This window comes from Artibeus jamaicensis, unplaced genomic scaffold (genome assembly GCF_021234435.1).
Source record: "Artibeus jamaicensis isolate MK-2021 breed Jamaican fruit bat unplaced genomic scaffold, CSHL_Jam_final contig_373, whole genome shotgun sequence".
In the NCBI taxonomy this organism is placed as follows: Eukaryota; Metazoa; Chordata; class Mammalia; order Chiroptera; family Phyllostomidae; genus Artibeus; species Artibeus jamaicensis.
Genome location: NW_026521807.1, coordinates 13,805,508 through 13,827,511, shown reverse-complemented (window position 1 = coordinate 13,827,511; position 22,004 = coordinate 13,805,508). Strand labels below are relative to the sequence as shown.

At 35.7% G+C, this 22,004-nt stretch overlaps 1 long non-coding RNA gene across 1 annotated transcript in view; it reads left to right on the top strand.

Moving 5' to 3' along the window:
• The window catches only part of LOC128627296 (uncharacterized), a 51,551-nt gene extending 33,042 nt beyond the window's left edge, over positions 1-18,509 (top strand). Inside the window, exon 4 of the long non-coding RNA XR_008391466.1 lies at positions 17,908-18,509. This is a non-coding gene — a long non-coding RNA (uncharacterized LOC128627296). The remainder of the gene's footprint in view (positions 1-17,907) is intronic.
• Positions 18,510-22,004: the final 3,495 nt, after the last annotated feature.

Below are 22,004 nucleotides of genomic sequence, written 5' to 3'. Positions count from 1 at the left end.
ACCAGAGGCCCTCTCAACCAAGACTGCTTTATACAGCAAGGCTCTCAATTAAAATGGAAGGCCAAATAAGGAGTTTCCCAGACAAAAGAAGCCTCAATGAATATACCTCCTCCAAACCAGCTCTGCAAGAGATACTAAGGGGTCTGCTTTAAGAATAGAAAAAAAAAAAAAAAAAGAGCAAGAGAGAGAGAGATACACACACAGGTACAAAAAATGGCAATGAATAAGTACCTACCAATAAAAACCTTAAATGTAAATGGATTAAATTTTCCAATCAAAACACATAGAATAGCTGAATGGATAAGAAATCATTACCCATATATATGCTGCCTACAAGAGACCCGACTCAGAACAAAAGACCTACACAGACTGAAAGTAAAGGGCTGGAAACAAATATTCCAAGCAAATGTACAGGAAAAAAAAAACTGGGGTAGCAATACTCATCTCAGACAAAATAGACTTCAAAAAAAAAAGGGCCATAAACAGAGACTCAGAAGGTCACTTCATAATACTCAAGGGAAGAATCCATGAAGAAAATATAAACACTATAAATATATATATGTACCCAACATGGGAGCACCCAAATACATAAAGAAAATCTTAGAGGTCTTCAAGAAAGATACTGACAGCAACTCAATTATAGTAGGGGATTTAAACACCCCACTGTCAAAAATGCATAGATCTTTTAAACAAAATATCAACGGAAATATTGTGGCATTGAACAACACCCTAGATTAAATGGACTTAACTGATACTTAACTGATACATGGAGAGCCTTTCATCCCAAAGAAGCAAAATACACATTCTTTTCAAATGCACACGGAACATTTTTAGAGATAGACCACATGATAGGACACAAAACAAGCCTCAACAGATTCAAGAAAATTGAAATTGTATCAAGCATTTTCTCTGACCACAAGGGGCTGAAACTAGAAACCAACCTCAAGGAAAAAAGTCAAAGACACTCAAACTCATGGAGATTGAATAGTATGCTATCAAACAATGAATGGGTCAAGAATGAGATTAATGGAGAAATCAAAAACTTTCTGGAAACAAATGAAAATAAACTTACAACAATCCAAAACTTACTGGAAACAACGAAGGTAGTCCTTAGAGGGAAGTTCATAGTGATACAGGCCTACCTTAAAAAGACAGAAACATTTGAAATAAACAACCTAATCTTACACCTATAAGAACTCCAGGAACAACAACGAAGACAGCCCAGAGCAAGTAGGAGGAAGGAAATAACCAAGATCAGAGCGGCATTAAATTACATAGAGACAAAAACACAATTCTAAGGATCAATAAATTTAGGAGCTGGTTCTTTGAAAACATAAACAAAATTGACAAGCCTTTAAGCAGACTCATCAAGAAAAAAAGAGAGAGGACCCAAATAAACACAATCAGAAATGAAAGAGGAGAGATTACAATTGATACTGTGACAGAGAATAGCTGGTGGGGGGGGGGTAGGAATTTGTAATGGGTTCCAGAACTCAGGATGGTGAGGAAATATTAAAAAACGTATATAGTATGTACTCACCCTCACAAGTCTGAACTGGGGAATGAGACACATGGAGCAAGGCCATTGAGAGTTGTTTTGCATAGCAACAGTTTTGCAACTTACCTCTGGCACAGTCATTTAGCATATCTATAATTTTAATAGGTTTCATGGATATATTAAATATCTGTGGCCACTTTTTGATCCAGGGAGATGGGAGTGATTTTAACCCAGGATGTAACTGGGAGGCAGCTCCCCCTGGTTTAGCACCTGTGTGAAAGCTTGGAGTAAGGAAGGACCACATGGCTTTAGCAAGAAAAGGAGGGACCATGAGGCTTTGGTGAGAAAAAGAGGGACCCTGAGACTTTGGAGTAAGGGGGGAACCACACAACTTTGGTGAGAGAGGGAGAACCATGCAGCTTTGGGGCTCCCTTTGCCACACAGCTTAGGAAGCTGGAAAGAAAGATGTAGCAGTGATTCAGAGCTCTCTCTTAACAGTTTGGAACAATGCAGGAAAGATGCTGTGGGAAGAAAAGGGGTGAAAGGACTCTTGCTGGTAGGCCATGAGAAGGTGCCATTCAGGTTTGGGTTAACTGGCAATCATGATGGTGACACAGTTAAGGGTGCTGGGAACTGAGGGAGGCCTGCCAGCTGAGCATGGATTACTATGAAGGATCAGGACCTACCTGAGCCATGGACTTATTTCTTTTCCTGAGCTATAGTACCCCAGACTGGGCAAAGGAGGGAAGGAAGGACTGTGTGTGTTTATGGGTGTTTCAAGGGACTTTGGGATTTTAATGAAGATATTAAGACATTAAGTCTTTATAATCTTTGAAAAATAATTCCTTTTCTTTTCACCAATCTCTGGCATTGAAATATATCATTCCCTGGTGGCAGGTGAGGAAAACCTAGTACAGGAGGACCCTGGGAGAAGAAGGGGGAGGTCCATTTGGTAATAGTATATCATTCCCCACCCTGAGTCTGTTCTGTAGCAATACCACAGAAATACAAAGAATTGTAAGAAATTGCTATGAAGTACTATATGCCAAGAAATTTGAAAACCTAGGTGAAATGGACAAATTTCAAGAAAAATATAATCTTCCAAAACTGAATGAAGAGAAGCAGAAAGTCTGAACAGACCAATAACAGCAGACAAAATTGAAGCAGTAATCAAAAATCTCCCATCACATAAATGCCCTGGACTGGATGATTTCACAGGAGAATTTTACAAAGCATTTAAGGAAGAGCAAACCTCTGTCCTTCACAGACTATTCCAAAAAGTTCAAGAAGGTGGAAAACTCCCAAACTTTTTAATGAAGTCAGCATCATCCTAATCCCAAAACCAGATAAAGACATAAAAAAGAATTAAAACTTCAGGCCAGTATCATTGATGAACATAGACACTAAAATCCTCAACTAAATATTGGCAAACCACACCCAACAATACATTAAAAAGATCATACACCATGATCAGGTATGATTCAACTCAGGGATGCAACGATAGTACAATAATCACAAATCAATAAATGTAATATATCACATAAACATAAGGAAAGACAAAAACCACATGTTCATATAGATAGAAGTGGAAAAAGCATTTGATAAGTTGCAACACCCATTTATGATAAAAACACTGAGCAAAATGGGTAGAGGGGGCATTCCTCAACATAATAAAGGCCATATATGAGACACCTACAGCCAACGTATTACTCATTGTGCAGAAACTAAACCTTTTCCTACTAAGATCAGGAACAAGACAAGGATACCCACTTTCACAATTTCTATTCAACATAGTATTATAAGTTCTAGCTATAGCAATCACACAAGAAAAAGAAATTAAAAAAAACATCAAAATTATAAAGGAGGAACCAAAACTGTCATTGTTTCCAGATGAAAAGATAGAGTACATAGAAAATCAAATAGACTCCACCAAAAAACTACTAGACCTCCTAATAAGTTAATTTGGCAAAACAGTGGAACACAAAGTCAATATTCAGAAATCAAAGGCATTTTTGTATACCAACAATAAAATATGAGAAACAGATATCAGAAAAAAATTTCATTTGATATAGCAACAATAAAAACAAAATGCCTAGGAATAAACTTAACCAAGGAGGTAGAAGATCTATACTCAGAAAACTATACAACACTGAAGGAAGAAATTAAGGAAGACATAAACAAATGGAAGCATGTACCATGTCCCAAGATTGGAAAAATTAACATAATCAAAATGTCCATCCATACTACTTAAAGCAAATTATACATTCAAGACAGTTCCTATTAAAGTACCAATGACATATTTCACGGTTATCAAAATAACATTTCAAAAATTTATATGAAATCATAAATGACCCTGAACAGCTGCAGCAATTTTAAGAAAGAAGAAGAAAGCAGGAGGGATCATAATACCTGATATCAAACTGTATTACATAGCCACTGTAATCAAAACAGCCTGGTACAGGCACAAGAACAGAAACATAGACCAATGGGATAAAATAGAGAGCTCAGAAATAAACCCAAATCTCTATGGTCAATTAATATTCAACAAATGGGGCAGCAACATAAAATGGAGTAAAAATAGCCTCTTCAACAAATGGTGTTGGGAGAACTGGACAGCTATATGCAAAAAAAAAAAAAAGAAAGAAATTCAAGCACCAATTTACACCATACACATAAATAAATTCAAGGTGAATAAAACACTTAAATATATGTTGTGATACCATACAAGACCTAGCAGGAAATATGGGCAGAAAAATCTCAGATACTCCATGCAACAATATTTTCACTGATATGTCCCCTAGAGCAAGGAATGTAAAGGAAAAATAAACAAATGGGATCTCATCAAATTAAAAAGCTTCTGCACAGCTAAAGAAAACAACAGTAAGCTGAAAAGAGAGCCAACTATATGAGAAAATATATTTGCCAATGATACCTTGGATGAGGGTTTGGTGTCCAAAATATATAAAGAACTCACATGACTCTACTCCAGGAAGAGAAAAAACCCAATTAAAAAATAGGCAAAGGACCTGAACAGACACTTCTCCAAGGAGGACATACAGAGGGCCCAAAAACATGTGAAAGGATGCTCAGCATCACTAACCCTTGGACAGATGCGAATTAAAACCCCAATGAGATATCACCTCATACCTGTCAGAATGGCCATCATTAGCAAGTCAACAAACAAGTATTAGAGAGAATGTGGAGAAAAGGGAACCCCAGTGCACTGTGGGTGAGAATGCAGACTGGTGCAGCCACTGTGGAAAACAGTATAAAATTACCTCAGAAAACTAAAAATGCAACTGCCTTTTGACCTGGCAATTCCACTGCTGGGACTATATCCTAAGAACCCTGAAACACCAATTCGAAAGAACCTATGCACCCCAATGTTCATAGCAGCACAATTTATAATAGCCAAATGCTGGAAACAACCTAAGTGCCCATCAGTAAATGAGTGGATCAAAAAACTGTGGTACATTTACACAATGGAATACTACTCAACAAAAAGGAAGAAGGAGCTCCTACCCTTTGCTATACCTTGGATAGAACTGAAGGGCAGTACCCTAAGTGAAATAAGCCAGCTGGTGAAAGATAAATACCATATGATCTCATCTATAATTGGAACCTAATCAACAAAACAAACCAGCAAGCAAAAAAATATAACCAAAGACTTTGAAATTAAGAACAATATGACAGTAACCAGAAGGGAGGTAGGAGAGGATAATGGGGAAAAGGGGGGAAGCATTTTCAGAAACAACTGTAAAGGACACATGAATAAAACCAAGGAGGGGTGGGAGCAGGGGAGGGAGGTGGAGATGGCTGGGGATGGAGGGGAGTGGTGGGGGGTAAATGCAGACAATTGTACTTGAACAATAAAATGACTTTTTAAAAAAAGAATTAAAATATCAAAAGTTGAGGACAAAAAGAGATCTTAACAGCAGCAAGAGAAAAGAGGTTAGTTACCTACAAGTGTACTCCCATAAGACTGTCAGTATATTTCTCAACAGAAACTGGATACCAGAAGACATTGGCACAAAATGTTCAAAGTGATGAGAAGAAGGAGAAGGGTCAAATCAAGAAACATGTATAAAAGACCCATGGACAAAGACAATGGGGAGCCTGAGGACTGAATGTGGGAGGTGGGAGGTTGGTAGAGCAGGGATGAGTAATGGGAGAAAAATGGGGACAACTGTAACTGGACAAAATATTTAAAAATATATATTTGAATGTGAACAACAAAAGAAAAACAAGGCCCTAAAACTAAGATTACTTTACCCAGCAAAGCTGCCATTAGAAATCAAAGGATAGACAAAGAGCTTCTCATATAAGAAAATCTAAAGAAGTTCATCACCACCAAACCAGTATACAAAAAAATGTTAAAATCTTATTTAAGAAGAAAATAATAAATAAGTGGAAATAGAAGTAATATAATGGCAATCAATACATAGCTATCAACAATTACTTTATATGCAAATGGTTAATTGCTCCAATCAAAAGACATAGAGCGGCACTTCCAGCCAAGATGGAGGTGTAGGTAGACACACTGTGCCTCCTTGTACAACCAAAAGAAGGACAACAAATTAAAAATGATAAACAACCAGAATTGACAGAAAATTGAAATGCATGGAAATCTGACAGCCAAACATTCATGCAGATCAGTAGGAGGAGCAGAGATGGACAGCCAAGTGGAGAGGACTCATGACAAGGCTGTGGCTGGGGGAGTGGGTGGTCTCACCCAGAGTATGCAGATAAACTGGGAGGAACAATTGGGGAGTAAGACAGACCACAAGACCCAGAGTTCCAGTGCAGGGAAATGAAGCCTAAAAACCTCTGACTGAAAAAACCTGTGGGGGTGAGGCAGCAGGAGGAATTCCAATCCTCACAGGAGATTTCATTAGAACCACAAGGTACTAGAAAATACACAAAACCACCCACCCAAGAATCAGCAACAGAAGGGACCAATTTGCTTGTGGGGATAGGTGGAAGTGACTGAAATCCAGCAGAACTATGAACAAACAGCACTGTTCCCTGTTGGACCCCTCCCCTACATACAGTGCCCAGATACAGCTACTTAGGTTGCCCTGCCCTGGCAAATACCTAAGGTTTCACCCCTTACTACATAACAGGTGCAACAAGCACGCTGAGATTTAAAAAAAAAAAAAAAAAGGCCCAAATGAAAGAAGAAAGCACCATAAAAAATGCAACTAAGTGATGAAAAGAGAGCTAACCTATCAGACACACCGTCCAAAACATTGGTAAACAGGATGCTCACAGAACTGGTTGAGTATGGTTGTAAAATAGAGGAAAAAGTGAAGGCTATGAAAAGTGAAATAAAGGAAAATGTACAGAGAATCAAGAGTGAAGGGAAGGAATGCAAATCAACAGTTTGGACCAGAAGAAAGAAAGAAAACTTCAACTAGAACAGAATGAAGAAATAAGAATTCAAAAAAATGAGGGGAGGCGTTTAGGAAATTCCAGGACAACTTTAAACCTTCCAATATCCGACTCATAGGGGTGCCAGAAGGACAAGAGGAAGAACAAGAAATGGAAAACTTATTTCAAGACATAATGAAGGAGAACTTCCTTAATCTGGCAAAAGAAATAGAATTCCAGGAAGTTCAAGAAGCTCAGAGAGTCCCAAAAATATTGGACCCAAGGAAGCACACACCAAGGCATATCATAATTACATTATCCAAGATGAAAGATAAGGAGAGAATCTTAAAAGTATCAAGAGAAAAGAAGATAGTTACTTACAAAGGAGTTCTCATAAAGTTATCAGCCGATTTCTCAAAATAAACCTTGCAGGCAAGAAGGGGCTGGAAAGAAATATTCGAAGTCATAAAAGGCAAGGACCTACATCTAAGATTACTCTGTCCAGCAAAGCTATCATTTACAATGAAGGGCACATAAAGTGCTTCCCAGACAAAGTAATGTTAAAGGAGCTCATCATCACCCAGCCCTTATTATATGAAATGTTAAAGGGACTTATCTAAGAAAAAGATGATAAAAAATATGAACAGTAAAATGATAAAAAACTCACAACCATCAACAACCATATCTGAAAAAAAAACAAACACAAAAACAAACTAAACAAACTAGAACAGGCACAGAATCACAGAAATGGAGATCACGTGGAGGGTTATCAGTGGGGAGGGGAGAAAGGGAAAAAAAGAGGGAATATGTAGCATAAATGGTAGATAGAAAATAGACAGGGGGAGGTTAAGAATAGTATAAAAATGTAGAAGCTAAATAACTTATATGTACATCCCATGGACCTGAATTAAAGGTGAGGGAGGGATGTGGGTGGGAGAGGGTGTGCAGGATGGAGGGGAATAAAGGAGGGGGGTAATGGGACAACTGTAATAGCATAATCAATAAAATGTATTAAAAAAACAAAAGACATAGAGCAGCCAAATGGATAACAACATAAAATCCCTTACATATGCTATGCTGTCTACAAGAGATTGGAACACACACAGACTGAAAGTAAAGGGATAGAAAATGTATTTCATAAAAAAAAGTTGGGATAGCAATATTTATACCAGACAAAATTGACTTTAAAATGAAAGCTATAAACAAAGACAAAGAAGGACCCAGCAATTCCATTTCTGGGTATTTACCTGTAGAAACCCAACACACTCAATCAAAAACACTTAAATATTCATATGTTCATTGCAACATTATTTACAATAGTCAAGATATAGAAGCAACTTATGTGTTCATTGATAGATAAATGTATAAAGAAGTGGTTCATGTGTGTAATGGAATATGACTCCATTATGACTCAGGCTTAAAAAGAGTGAAATCTTGCCATCTGCAACAACATGGATGAACCTGGTGGGTACAGTGCTAAGTGAAATAAGTCAGGCAGGGAAAGGCAAATGCCATATGATTTCACCTATATGTGGAGTTTAAAAGACAAAATAAACAAATAAGCAGAACAGACACATTCATAGATACAGAGAACATTTTGACTACTGCTAGATGAGAGGGTGGCTTAGGGGGTGGGTAAAAAAGATGAAGGGATTAAGAAGTACAATTGGTAGTTACAGAATAGTCATGAGGATCTGAAGTACAGCATAGAGAATATAGTCAATAAATTGTGTTTGGTGGGTACTATATTAGGATGATTCCTTAGCAAGTTATATAATATCTAATAACTGGGTCGTATATTTGAAATGAATATAATACTGTACTTCAATTGTTATTGAAAATTTGATTATTTAAGAAACAAAAAAATAGAAATACATATGCATTATTAATATACAGTAAAAGAACTTTTTACCAAATTTTAAATAAATTATTCTTGTGTCCCCAACTTTATATCTCTATAAGAATTGAATATGATACAGGCTGAATCAATATTTTTAACTATAATTTTAAAACCTGACATTTGACAGTATTCAAATTGCCAAACTAATCACTCAAAACAAAGAATTGGAACACAAGCAACCTAATTAGAAACAAAATTTTTCTGATTAATTAGCATAAGTTATATGGGAGAAATGACAACAGAATACCCAAGTAAAGGAATATACAATATATAATTTGGAGTGCTGTGGTAGCAACCAGATAGTACTTATTTATTCAAAACCACAGATTTGAAGAATGTTGTATGCTGAGCACTACTGTCAATCAACCTGTTGGACAAGAGTGTGGAAAACATGCATGCACATGAGTACTTATTTATGCAACCATATAAGTATTTTCTCATATTTCCAATGTCTTGATACAAACAGAACTTGTTTTTGAAATATAAAGAGTACTATGTGGAAATATATGGCTGAGAAGAATATCATAAGAGATATTAAGTTCAGATCACAGGCAAATAGGAAAGCCAACAGTATTTTCAGATATGACTGTTCTGTCAGATTTGTTCATCTTGATACACACTACATCAATGTCCCTTTCCATAGAAAGCTGTCCCACTCACGGCTCTTGCTAGAAGGGCAGGTCAAGCTACCATGACTTCACTCTTTTTGGAGTCACAGCTGCTTAGGCCAACAGGTTGTACGAGTTTACCTTGCAGACTAATTGGGTAGTTCACAAACACAGCTGAAGAATGGCTTCCCAAAAATATACAAAGTGTGGGCTGTGATGATCTATGAATAACACTAAGAGGAAACTGAAGCCATGAGCCAGAGGGAAAAAATAGGATAAAGGGAAAAGGAACCACTTGGTTTGGAGAAGAGAAGACAAAAAGAGGCAAACAGTGGGAGCATGGCTAGACATCATTAAAAGTGAAGCATTAGTGAGATGAGTCACAAACCCCTGTGCTGAGGTCCATCAACAAGAGACCCTGGACCCAGTGTGGGGTACAGTAATTCCTGGTACCGCTCTCTTACTTTCCCCTCCCATAGGATCTCTAGCCCTTTTGTAGCAATATTGGCAACCTCCTCTCTTGAGCAAACCAGTAAGTCCTATTGTCATGCATCCAAAAGAATTTCACTAAAATCCCTGTTCAAATAGATACCAATGCCACCAGGAACATTTATTAGCTTTGAATGCTCTGTTAATTCTCCCTTTCCTCTCTATCATACCAGACTTTTACTTTCTCTTCTATGAAAGTTTATATTCTGATCCTATAGCCTCCTTCATATAAACCAATTCTGCTCTCTAACTTTCACTGTGTTCAGTGACACAGTAGGAGAAATTGTTCCACTTTGACTGTTAAAGAAAACATTTTTTGTTATCATTAGGCAAACTGACATGTTTTCTCTTTCCTTCCTATACACTTTGCCTCTTGATCTTTTTTAACTGAACTATTCATTCTCCTTACCCTCAGTCAACCTGATTTCCTTTTCATATGCAATCTTCAAGTTAACTGAGAATAAAACCAATTAATTAGCATGTTTGATTTTCAGTCTTTACTGTCTTCCAAGGATATGTAACTGGCATTGATATATGAAAAAGTAGATATAGTAACCGCCTTTATGTACTGTTGAATTATTTTATATTAATTACTACTCGGCCTTATGTTTTATTCATATATTAAAAATTTTGTATCAGCACATATTTCCCAATAAAATGATAAATAATAAAGTATAGAAATGCCTTATTGTACAGAATCAAAACTATTACTACATTAACTTCTTTTTGTCCAAAAGTCAGTAACACTTTCAATACTCTAGCTCTTTTCAATGTGAAGATATGCAATTACTCATTAAAATTGGAAAATGTTTTTGCAATGGTATAAAAATTGCAAATTTGATTTATTATTCTGAAAGCCAACCAATAGTCTTCTTAGACTTTGTGGTTCTGAGATGGGGAAATCTTTTGCAGAAAACATCATTTATAAAGCAGGTAATAACCATGTAAGTGCATTATAAACTGTAAATTGGTATAGAAATGTAAGAAATCAAGCTATATTCCTTTTTCTAGAGATATGATTGTAAAAGCACAAAAATAAACTGTGGAAACCTGAAATATTCAAGGCTTCAGAAAACAAGATAATTTCTTGAATGTTCTTCCTTTTGAGAGCAAAAGAATGACTAGCATTCTCAAAATCTTGTAATTTTCATGCCTTCTAAATTTTAACTTGTAACATACAATCTGTGCTTCTTTATAAGTTCTGATTGACAGCTTAATGGAACAGTCTGGTTCTCTGCTATTCTGGATGATAAGTATAAACAGTGTGGTTATCAGAAGGTAATACCCTGCCATTAGTGGGTCTCCCCATAGTCTTTCACAGCAATGGAAGTAAGCTTGATATATTTACTTGCATGAATGCTTGCCAGGAAACTGAATCTAAGTGTTAGGAAATGCTTGTCTATAGCTTGGAGACGCTACTGAGGATGCCTGGTCATTACAGTGTTCCATATTAAGTATCACAAGTATATACAGGGGATTCCCCACATTGGAAGAAAAAAAAGTAGTTGTTGTTCTATTTTTATCAACTGATTTCACCTCGGATTTCTCAAGGTTGGTTTTTCCCTGGGTTTGAGCAACAATGTCCTATTATTGCCAGAGAGAAGGGGAATAGACCAACAGACTCAGCCTCCAATAGGACCCTAGTGGTCCTTCCCTAGTGGACCCTAGTGGTCCTTTTGTTAAATATCTCCTTTGCAGAAACTTCATAAATATTGTGAAGAGTTATGAAAATGCTGAGAGATAAACAGAAGGTAAGGTATCATCTTATGAGGGTGCGTCTTGATCTATGTTCCTATCTGGATCCAGATGTGTACAAGGGAGCAGAAGAGGAAATTTGAAAATAGAGAGAGGTACAATCACCACCGATGAGAAGCACCGACCTGGCTGAGCAAAGGAGTCAGTTAAAAGCATTGTGAGGGTTGCACTGAGTCAGCCCCATACCTCCTTCCACTCTCCCTGATAAGGAGAGACTGAATTAAGAATTTAATATTTCTGTCATGAAAGCCAGACATATGAAGTAGAAGGCAATGTCTTATAAGAGAAAGACTAGCTCCTCAGAGAGAGGAAGCTCAGAGAGCTGTTCTTTACATTTCTGTGTCTGGTTTACCCTTATTAGGAAAAATTCAACAATAAAAATTCAGTCACAGACTGCATATCTAGCCTAAGCAAACATAAAGAATTAAAAAACTATCCAGCAAACCACCACAACCTATTAAAAAATCTAATCTTTCTCCTGTACCCACACATTTTGTAAGTAATAACTACTAAGCACATCCATGCCTCTGGTTTATTCACATTTTGATGATCTGAGTCTTTTGGACAAATGCTTGATTGGTCATGTTTTCTCTACATACCTTTACTTTGCTCTAAGATGATACCTGAGAATATATATGCCATGGTGCTTGTAGGCAAGAACACAAAAGCATATATGTATAAAATCTTGTGTTCTTTGACAGTCTAGACTTTAAATAATTGAACCAGTCCCTGGACTTAGGGCATCTGAAGTGATAGCAGGATGATGGTGTTCCCAATAGACCTGCAGTCCTCAGCCACTACTGCAGCTAGTGGAAGACTGCTCTCTAATGTGTCCCCAGTGGTTCTGCAGAAAAGGTTGGCCACCTCCTTCTGAGGACTGGGGTCCATCCCAACACTCCCTATCTATGAATCCAATTGTTCCCAGGTCTGGGTGGCTCACTTTGTGGTTTTAGCTGTCTTTGTCCAATCTCAGCTGCAATCCTGACACACAAGATCTCCTATGATATTTCCATAACCTAAAAGAACAGATGGATGCTCGGAATGCTACCTTGGGTACCCATTCCAGCACTCGCACCCTTTTTATTGTTTCAGTTTCTACTGTAACTGCCTTAAGTTGGGACCAGGCATCAGTGAGATGGTCCCTGCCAGAGTCCCACTGGAAGAAAAAGAACAAAAAACCCAATGATTATTGCTTTCCTCTCCACCTTCCTACTATGTTGTCCTCAGGATTTCAGTCTGAATAGAACATCAGGTTACTCTTGTTTATCAGCAGGCTCTCCCTAACATAACACTCTTTCCATAGTGTGCCAAGATTGTAGTGGTGGGCTTTCAGATTCCTCATCTTCCTTGGCTTTGATATACACTGTGTCAAACTATTCATATTTTCAAGCACGTTAGGCTTTAGATATCATGGGAGAATGAGATAGTTTTTATCCGTGATTTTAAGAATTCATATAATATTCCAGGATAGAGTTTTTGGTGAGCTAATAGTAATTAAGAAGAATGTAGAAAAAACTTTTCTCTTGATAAATTCACTTTTTCAAAGCTATTATTTTCTATCAACTCATAATTTCTTTAGATATAAAAATTTAGATATAAAATCTAAATACCAACTCGATTTTTATTTTCCATGCCTGCTGCCAAAATGCTAATTCCACATGAGATGAATGGGTGCCTCTTGCAGATAGGATGGGCACTAAGCACTAGGAAATACAAAAAAGGAAAAGAGCATATTAATGTATTTCCCCAACAGGACTATCACATTGTTCAAAATATGAAAAGACACTCACTCCAGAGACAAGGAAAATATATTTATGAAACACATATGTGACAACTTATATTCAGAATACATAACTTTTTCAACTCCAAAAATATAATCAATGACCCTATTTTAAATATGGGAAAATATTTGAAAATACACTTCCAAAGCAGATAGGTGAATGGTCAATAACCATGTGCAGAGTGCTTAGCCTTACATATCATCAAGAATATACTACTAAAGCTGTAATAAAACATCACTATACTTAAATTACTAAAATTGAAAATATGCACAAATACTACAGGTTGACAAAGATATAGAACAATAAGATTCTAGTACTTTACTGGGAGGATACAAAGTGGGACAGTCATTTTGAAAAATGGTTTCTTATACAATTAACCCCATACTTGCCACATGATCTACCCATTCCACTCATAAGAATTTCCCAAGAGAAATGAAAATACATGGCTACATAAAGACCTGTAAAAATATTCATTCCATCTTTATTAAAAAACTAGAAGCAACCAAAATGTTCATGAACTGATAAGTAATGGCATAGGTATGCAATAAAACACTATTCAAAATTAAAAAGGAACAACCTGTTGATATGTATAACAATATGAGTGAACCTCAAAAGCATTATGATACATAAAAGAAGCTCTCCATAGTCCCCCATCTGATGCAGACACCTGCCCACAGCGTCCACAGCGTTATGGATGAGATGAAATAAATTCACACAGACTATCGAGTCTTGTGGAGGAAAAGGGACAGCACAGCTATTCTCTCAAGGGGAGAGCATGCTGACCCTTGCCTTGACAGGCTTTTGTCAAAAAAGAAAGCTTTCTTTTATTAGAAAGCACACAGTTGCTTTCTGATAGCATATATCAAAGAAGGTTTTCATTCATTATACTTAGGTTTGCTTTAGGTAATGCAAGGGAACAATAAGAGTAACAGGTCAGGTTACACTTCAGTCCTTGGGAGAATTAGCACAGACTTCAGGAATTTAAAGATATGCAGCAAGTGTTTTCTGCCTGAACTCAGGGTGAGGGAGTTTTAGGAAGAGCAAGTCACAAAGCAGCCTAGGTATAATGCAGGCCTGATTTCCCATGGGAGAACTTCTTCATGGGCGTGGTCCCGTGTGCTGACTTGCTCTCCACTGGTTTTTCACGTGGGTGCTAAGCCACATTTCCACGCCTTGAGAAGTGGTTTCCTACACCCATAGACTAAGGCCAGTTCAAATATGTGCTACACTGCCACCAGATTCTAAGGTATTTTGCTTACTCTGCTTTCCCAATCGTTTTCCACCAGGCCAATATCTAACATCTTTCTATCATCTTTAAAAACCCAATTCAAATACAAGAGTCCCAAGTTCCTCACATGATTTTTTACTCTTCTCATTAACCTTCGCAGCACCATGAATTATACCATTAGCATTGGATAGGCAGACTAAGCTCTCGGTAACAAACATATTGCTTATTTTGCTGTGATAATTTGCATGGCTGTCTCCCCTAATATGAGTTCCCCAAGATCAAGATCTCTGTTTGCTTCATCTGAATATCCCCTGGCATCTCTTAAAGCCTCCAAGAAATGTATGACCAATCTATATGGTTATCTTTGTTTTTTGATTAAGCAGAAACTCAGTGATATGAGCAACATAATATATTAAAAAACTATAAAACTTTATGGTGATAATTAATTGCATGTGGCATCTAACAAACAAAATAATATAATTAACACAGTAGAAATGGACTCATAGATTCAGAGAATAGACTGACAGCTGTCAGAGGAGAAGGGGGCCTGGGAGCTGGGTGAAGGGATTAAGCCCAGAAGAAAAAAAAACCTCATAGACAATAATACAATGATTACCAGAGAGAAAGGGGAGTATGGAAGGGTAGAAGACAGTAAAGGGTCGGGAGTAAACAGTGATGGGAGGAGACTTGACCAGGAGTGGTTAACACACAATACAATATACAGATAATGGATTATAGAATTGTATACCTGAAACCTATATAATTGTATTAGCCAATGTCACCCCAATAAATTCAATAAAATTTTAAAATTATAAAGAAAAAGTGCAAAGAAGACATAAAAATATTTGTGGATGTTTATTGTTGAATAGTTACTTAGAGTATAAGTTTCAACAATAATATCAAGAAGACTCACTAATATATGAACAATAAACAGTCTGACCTAAGAACAGTGAACATGTATGATTTTATAATAGTTTTGATACCGAGGTAGGTTGTCACTTTTATCTTCAAACTTAAAAGATAGGTAAAAAAATAACTAGCAAAAGAGCATTCACTGGATCCTGATTCAAAATAATTCCTTTAAACAAACATGAATTCTAGAACAGCAAAGTAAATAATGCCTGGAAATGTGACAGATAGGATCCAATATTTTAAATAGGTATCAACTCAAAATTAAAATCTTGAGTACAGAATTTGTATCAATACATAAAATGTACCAGACACTGATTAATGTCCATTATATCAAAATTCTCCACCAGCTAATTAAAATTTATTAAGGCCAAAGTCTTATATATTTGTCATAGAGTTGCATAGGGTATTTTGCTGATAATGGTAACCCTATATACGTTTATTAGATAATTTATTCAGGTATACTAAAATTTGGTTGTTTTAATCTTGCTAGAAATAAATGGGTCAGCTCATAGACTGAAAATCTTTTACTATAGAGAATTATCTATTATACACAGTCTGTGGCACTTTGTGACAGTAAATTCTTGTAAAAATATTATTTTAAACATCGTGACTTATTTAGGCCACAGCTAGAGTAATTCTCTCCATTACTATTTTGACATGAGAACTTTAGAAAGTGATTAAATATAATAAGAGATTGGTGAAGAGTAAGAGGAAATTGAGGTAACTTAAATGAAGATTGAAACCCTGAAACCACCCTTAATATTAAAATATATAATTTAGTAAATGATAAATGTTTTCTACTGTGAAAATGAAATAATAACATGACTTAAAAGAATATTCTGGATATAAGAAATATATTTCTAATTGTAAGGTACAAGTTACCAGCAAAATGAATTATGAAAGTAATCTTTGCACTATTAATAACATTTTGGTGTTTTTGTCATCATAGTAGTATAAAGTCAGAGTTTTCATGTTATAGTTCATGGGTATCTACCACTCTTTTCTAAGGCCAAGGAGGCTAACTGTGGAGTTTATCCTGTATGGACTCAGCAAGGCAACAGCATCCAGAGGCGCTTCTTTTTTAGGTCCGGCCCTTCATTGCTATGAGTCAGCATGGGTACCCTGCTGCCTACATGGAGGAGCTCCAGCTAGATTCTGGGCTATTCTTTCCCTGCCTTCAGCTGTTTTCAGCTCTGCCCTCCCTCATGAGCAACAGTGCACTGCTTCTACTGTCCAGAGGAGGCCCATACATGAGTAGTTATGAATATATGAAAAGTTATATTGCAATTGGCAAGCTACAGCTTCCTATAAAAGTCATGCTGTATTTGAAGAAGTCTGAAGCTCAGAAGTCATATAAAAGGAAGGCTTAGTCTTTAGCTCCTGTCTTGTCCTCTTCTCCTCAGTCTGGAGGTATTAACTGCCCTTTTGAATCTGCTACTTCTGGATTTCCTAGAGTCTTCTCGTCCCAGTCAATAGTTAACTACTTTTACTAGTAAGCAACTATTTATATTTAACTTTCCTTATTCAAATAACCAGTGAGGTTTTAGTGACCTGACTTGACCCATGATATAAACATTCAATAACTGGCTCATCGATGGAGTATCATCCCATATTGACCTGTATCTTTCCACCAGAAATACATCTGATCTGATGAGTTAGTTACATGATAATGCTTAAAAACCAAAACTTTATAGAAACCATGGAAACAGGGAATATCAGAGTTTTAAAAAAAGACTCCTTTCTAATTTAATTTTATTATATCATTCTGAGCATATAGGAACTGCAAAAATATACTTTGTTTTTGAAAATGTGGCTATCATTTCTACAGCATCCTTTCTTACACTCCCACTTACCAACTATTGGTCAAATGCTTTCTTTGGAACCAACATTTGGAGTCTCTTGCTCACAGTATACATAGAAAATGATTACTTTCTGCTTGCTACCTTAGCAGAATAATTGGAACAAATACATTTTAAGACTCATTCCAAGTGGTTCATTTGCAAGTATAAGTAAGTTGTTCGGTGGATTTGGAAGTGTATCTTTTGTATGGCCAACTGTTCTTTTCTTAAAGTTAGTAAAGTTTCACAACTTTGGGGTTTGTGAAAAGGGAAAACTGTAATTTTAGCAGACAGTGTTGTTCTTAGGCATGGACAAACTTGGGTTCCTGCCCAGCTTCCCAACTGTAGGATTGTGTTGCTCTGCCTCTTCTCAGGACCTCTGTTTTCTGCTAATAGACCACAGGTTTTCTTGTGGGTGTTCTATTGTTAAGGATAATAAAAACAAATTCTTAAGAAAACTCAGTAGAAATTTACAGTGCTTATAACATAATTCTCTCTCTCTCTCTTTCTCTCTTTTTCTTTTGGCAGAAAACAGGCACAGGCTGGCTCGGCTGACACCTCATCTCAAAAAAAAGAAAGAAAGAAAGAAAGAAAAGTAAAGAAGAAGGATCAGAAGAAAATAAAATCGAGGCACAGATGGCAACAAACATTCTGAAACCTCCATGATGAAAAGTTCTGAGATAGAATACTCAGGGACTGGGCAGCCATCCCTTTGATGATAGGTTTTCAAAGATCTATTCCTTAGTGTAGGTTATAGAGATGGGTTGGAAGAGTCTATTTTTAAGAAAAGAAAAAGGAAAGATTTGGTTACCCTACATAAAAAGGACTTTATGAAAAAATTTTAGGCAATCTTAATTTCTCTAGATGATTACTCTGCGTGTAGGTTGCCAGGGTGAGGAAGGGGGAAACAGTTTGACTTAGGGTCATTTTATTTTTTTTAGGTAGACCTTCATCAAAGCATAAAAATGGCAGCTATATTAGGCAACTCTATTAGATAGCTATTTCATAAAGTCTTAAAAAGCATAAAAACTAGGGAAGAATATTACCATAATCATTATCAATACCTAATCGTAGAAGCAACATTATCATTTTCCATGATTTTCAGGTAGTTATATGAAAGGCTCCCTTGCCCCACTCAACATCGTTTAACAGTATAAGATGAAAAGCTTTAGTCATGACTCTGAATACTTTAAAATGTCAAGTGATAGCAAGAACCCAAAGAAATAAAGTAAATCTTCTTATAAGCTTGTACTAAATTATTACACAATGGTGAAAATAAGACTTACTTCTTAGTGGTTTAGTAATTATATCACCTACAAAAATACAATAAATAATAGCAAATAATATTTAAGTGAAGTAGAGTAAGTATGCATTCTCGATTTTAGGATCCCTTTGAAATCCATTATTTCTGAGAGAATAAATTTGTGCTTTTCCACAACAAGTACTCCAAAGAGATAGCTTTCTTTTTAAGCAAACAGTTTTAAAAGGCTGATAAGACAACATCGAAAGGCCAGTGGGACAAATTATTTTGAATGTTAGTAAGTGAAGTATAGACTCAGTGAATACACCCAACTAAAAAATTCTTCCTTGTGGATACCTGTCTACTCTCTGCCAAACCACCCTTCATCTGAGTCTAGCTCCCTAAAGCAATGTCTACTGCTGTCACATGTCATCCTGAGATTCTAGACCTCAGGATGTTTTTTTCTAGCCTTTAGAGGGCAGTATCTCCCAAAATCTCCATCTAAAATCATCTTCTTGGGCCCAGTTCATCAGGGCTTTGTTAAAATTCTCTGGTACCCATGAAATGGCCCTCCTTGACTATATATAATATAATCTGCTTACCATACACTGCTCATTGTGCTGTTCTCAAAGGAACAGGCAGATACTTTACCTACAAATATGTTTTTACCAAGGGAATATCAAACACAATGGAAGGATGATGGGGGAGATTTGGGGAAATGAATAACCTCACATCAATCTCAAATTATGTGTATGCATATTTATATTATATATTATATGTGTATATATACTAATAGTATTATATACATGTACTATACACACACATATATAGTATAACATTATGCGTGTGTGTGTGTGTATAATATATACATGCATCCTTGGTTGCCAGGTTAATCTATGTCATGCAAACTGTTCTTGTTATATTAACAATGGTTGGAATTTTTTAGGACATACATTTTATATATATATGTATATATGATAATATGGGTATATATATCAGGACCATTTGTGTGTGTGTGTAACTTGTATATGAGTGTATGTATATTATATGACTATATATATACATACACACATATGTATATGTGCGTGTGTATATATATACGTAAACTGGCCATATAGGTCTCATAATTGAGTTATAGAGGATAGGTGGAGGAAAATGTAATGAATGAGAAAACACATTTAAATAGTGCAGTTTATATTCCATTTCACCTGACCATTAACATACAAAAATACAGAAGACATATTAACCAAGATTCCTATTTATGGAGTAGAAATCAGAGATGCCTATTTATCAAAAGAACAGAGATTTTTTTTTTTATCAAAAGAAGCCAGAATCTAGATCTTTAAGTGAATTTTCTAGTTGTTAATGTTGACTTATTTACATGTAAAGTTTGATCAGGACATTTTTGAAGACTGAATACAACATATGGCCATTGTATCTGAGAAGGAAGCTGCTGACACAAGGAGCTCTTCTCTGAGGAAAATTTAAAGATCTGAACATTACTTGGGGGGAAGAGAGCGCAAACATTTGATATACATAAGGGAGGAGCTCCTACAATGCAAAGTCACAGAAATAGATTAAGTCTAGGCCAACGCATTGCCACTCAGTGACAAACCGGTTAATAATATTTAGTGAATTTAACAGGTTTCTAAATAATGTAACACCAAATGGCTAATTGAGATTTAAAACTTTTTGATAACTGATGATTGAATAGATTAAGCTTTCTTCTGTTTTTTTAAAGCCAAGGGTCTTTTATACAAGTGATCCTCTCAATTATTCCTGCATGATGGTCAGCCTAAAGCTTGTATCATTGTTTGTTTTCAGCATCTAAACAGAGAACTTAATAGACCAAAGTTTCAAGCATGTGTATGGCTCACCCAGGCATATCATAAAGATATCTTGAGCACACGGTTGTTTTTTATCTTAATGTTTTGTTCTTTTCTATCAAATTAAAGCTTATATTTGCTAATCTGGTTTCCATAGTAGGATCAGATGAAAAGGTAATAGGTGTCTGAAGTGAAATAAAAAGGGGTAAAATACAGAGATTATCAGAAAACAGCATGAACACATTAACCAATATTAGGCAAGAAAATGAATTATTTAATGTCATTCTCTATTAACATAACAGTTAAAATAGGACCAAAATATACATAAAAATGAAATAAAACAATTAGGCAACACTTTAAATGGTTCATTATTATTAATTCATTTAGTATTCATTATAATTGTGCTGGTCATAATGAATTCATTTGATATTAATGGGACTGCTCAGCAGCAATATCATTGTAATGTAGTTTTAATTCATGTCATTAAAGTGAAGCAACACCAAAATTTATTTTTATTTTTGAATACTCTACTGATCTCTGATTTTTAGACATGTTATAACAATGATTTTATTTTTTTAATCAGGGTGAACAGTGGAGGTTTAAGACAAACTAAAACATGTGTCTTAAGCTACATCGGTAATGTTAAACTTAACAGAGGTTTCCTCTGTAATTAAAATGTCTTATGACATTTGGAAAATACAGGGATTAATGGCTACTGCAAAATTTGTCATATGTAAATTTCTGTTAACATTTAACTCTTTCATGCTATTAAATCTTTTTTAACTTATTGCCATTAGTAGAGCATTAGCAAAGATATTTTGAATTTACCATCCTCTGCATTTGTGGAAAGTTGTAGGCAAATTCTATATTTGCATGTCCTTGGACCAAATAGTGATTTTAGTTATTTCCAAATATTTCATTCACACTCAAAAAATAGAATTTATTTTATGATGAAAATTGTATCCTTTTTAGTGAATGGTACCAGATTTTTTATAAAGATATTGAGAAAAGTCTACAGAGAATTCCTCTGTAGAACTGCAACCATAAGGTTTTAATAAAAACCCTCAAAATAGCAGCAGCAATGTACTCAGTAACATGTTTACTTTTACTTTCTCTGGAGGCAGTCTGTAAACCACTTTGCTAAATCCTCTAAGAACTAATGACAACAGACAAACAACCCAAATCCATATTCCAATCAACAGGCCCACTAAAAGAGCACTTAACCCTTTAGGCTGTTACTCAGCAATGCATGAGAAATCAGCCTACCCTGAAATTTCTCACCTGATATGTTATGCTCTCATACATTGTTCACAGGCTAGGTAGCCTAGAGGTATATGTGTATATAATTTGTCATTTTATTCATTACTGTGGAAATAATTAATTTGAATAAAGTTATCTTAAATAGCATTTAAGACTGCTTTCTGTTGCTCCAATCTCCACTGCAAATTTAAAATTGTTTAATGGTGGATTATAAATTTAACTCACATTGGTACTTTTCTTGCTATCTGAAATCACATTAATGAAAATTCTTGAAATATAAACTAATTCATTAAAATATT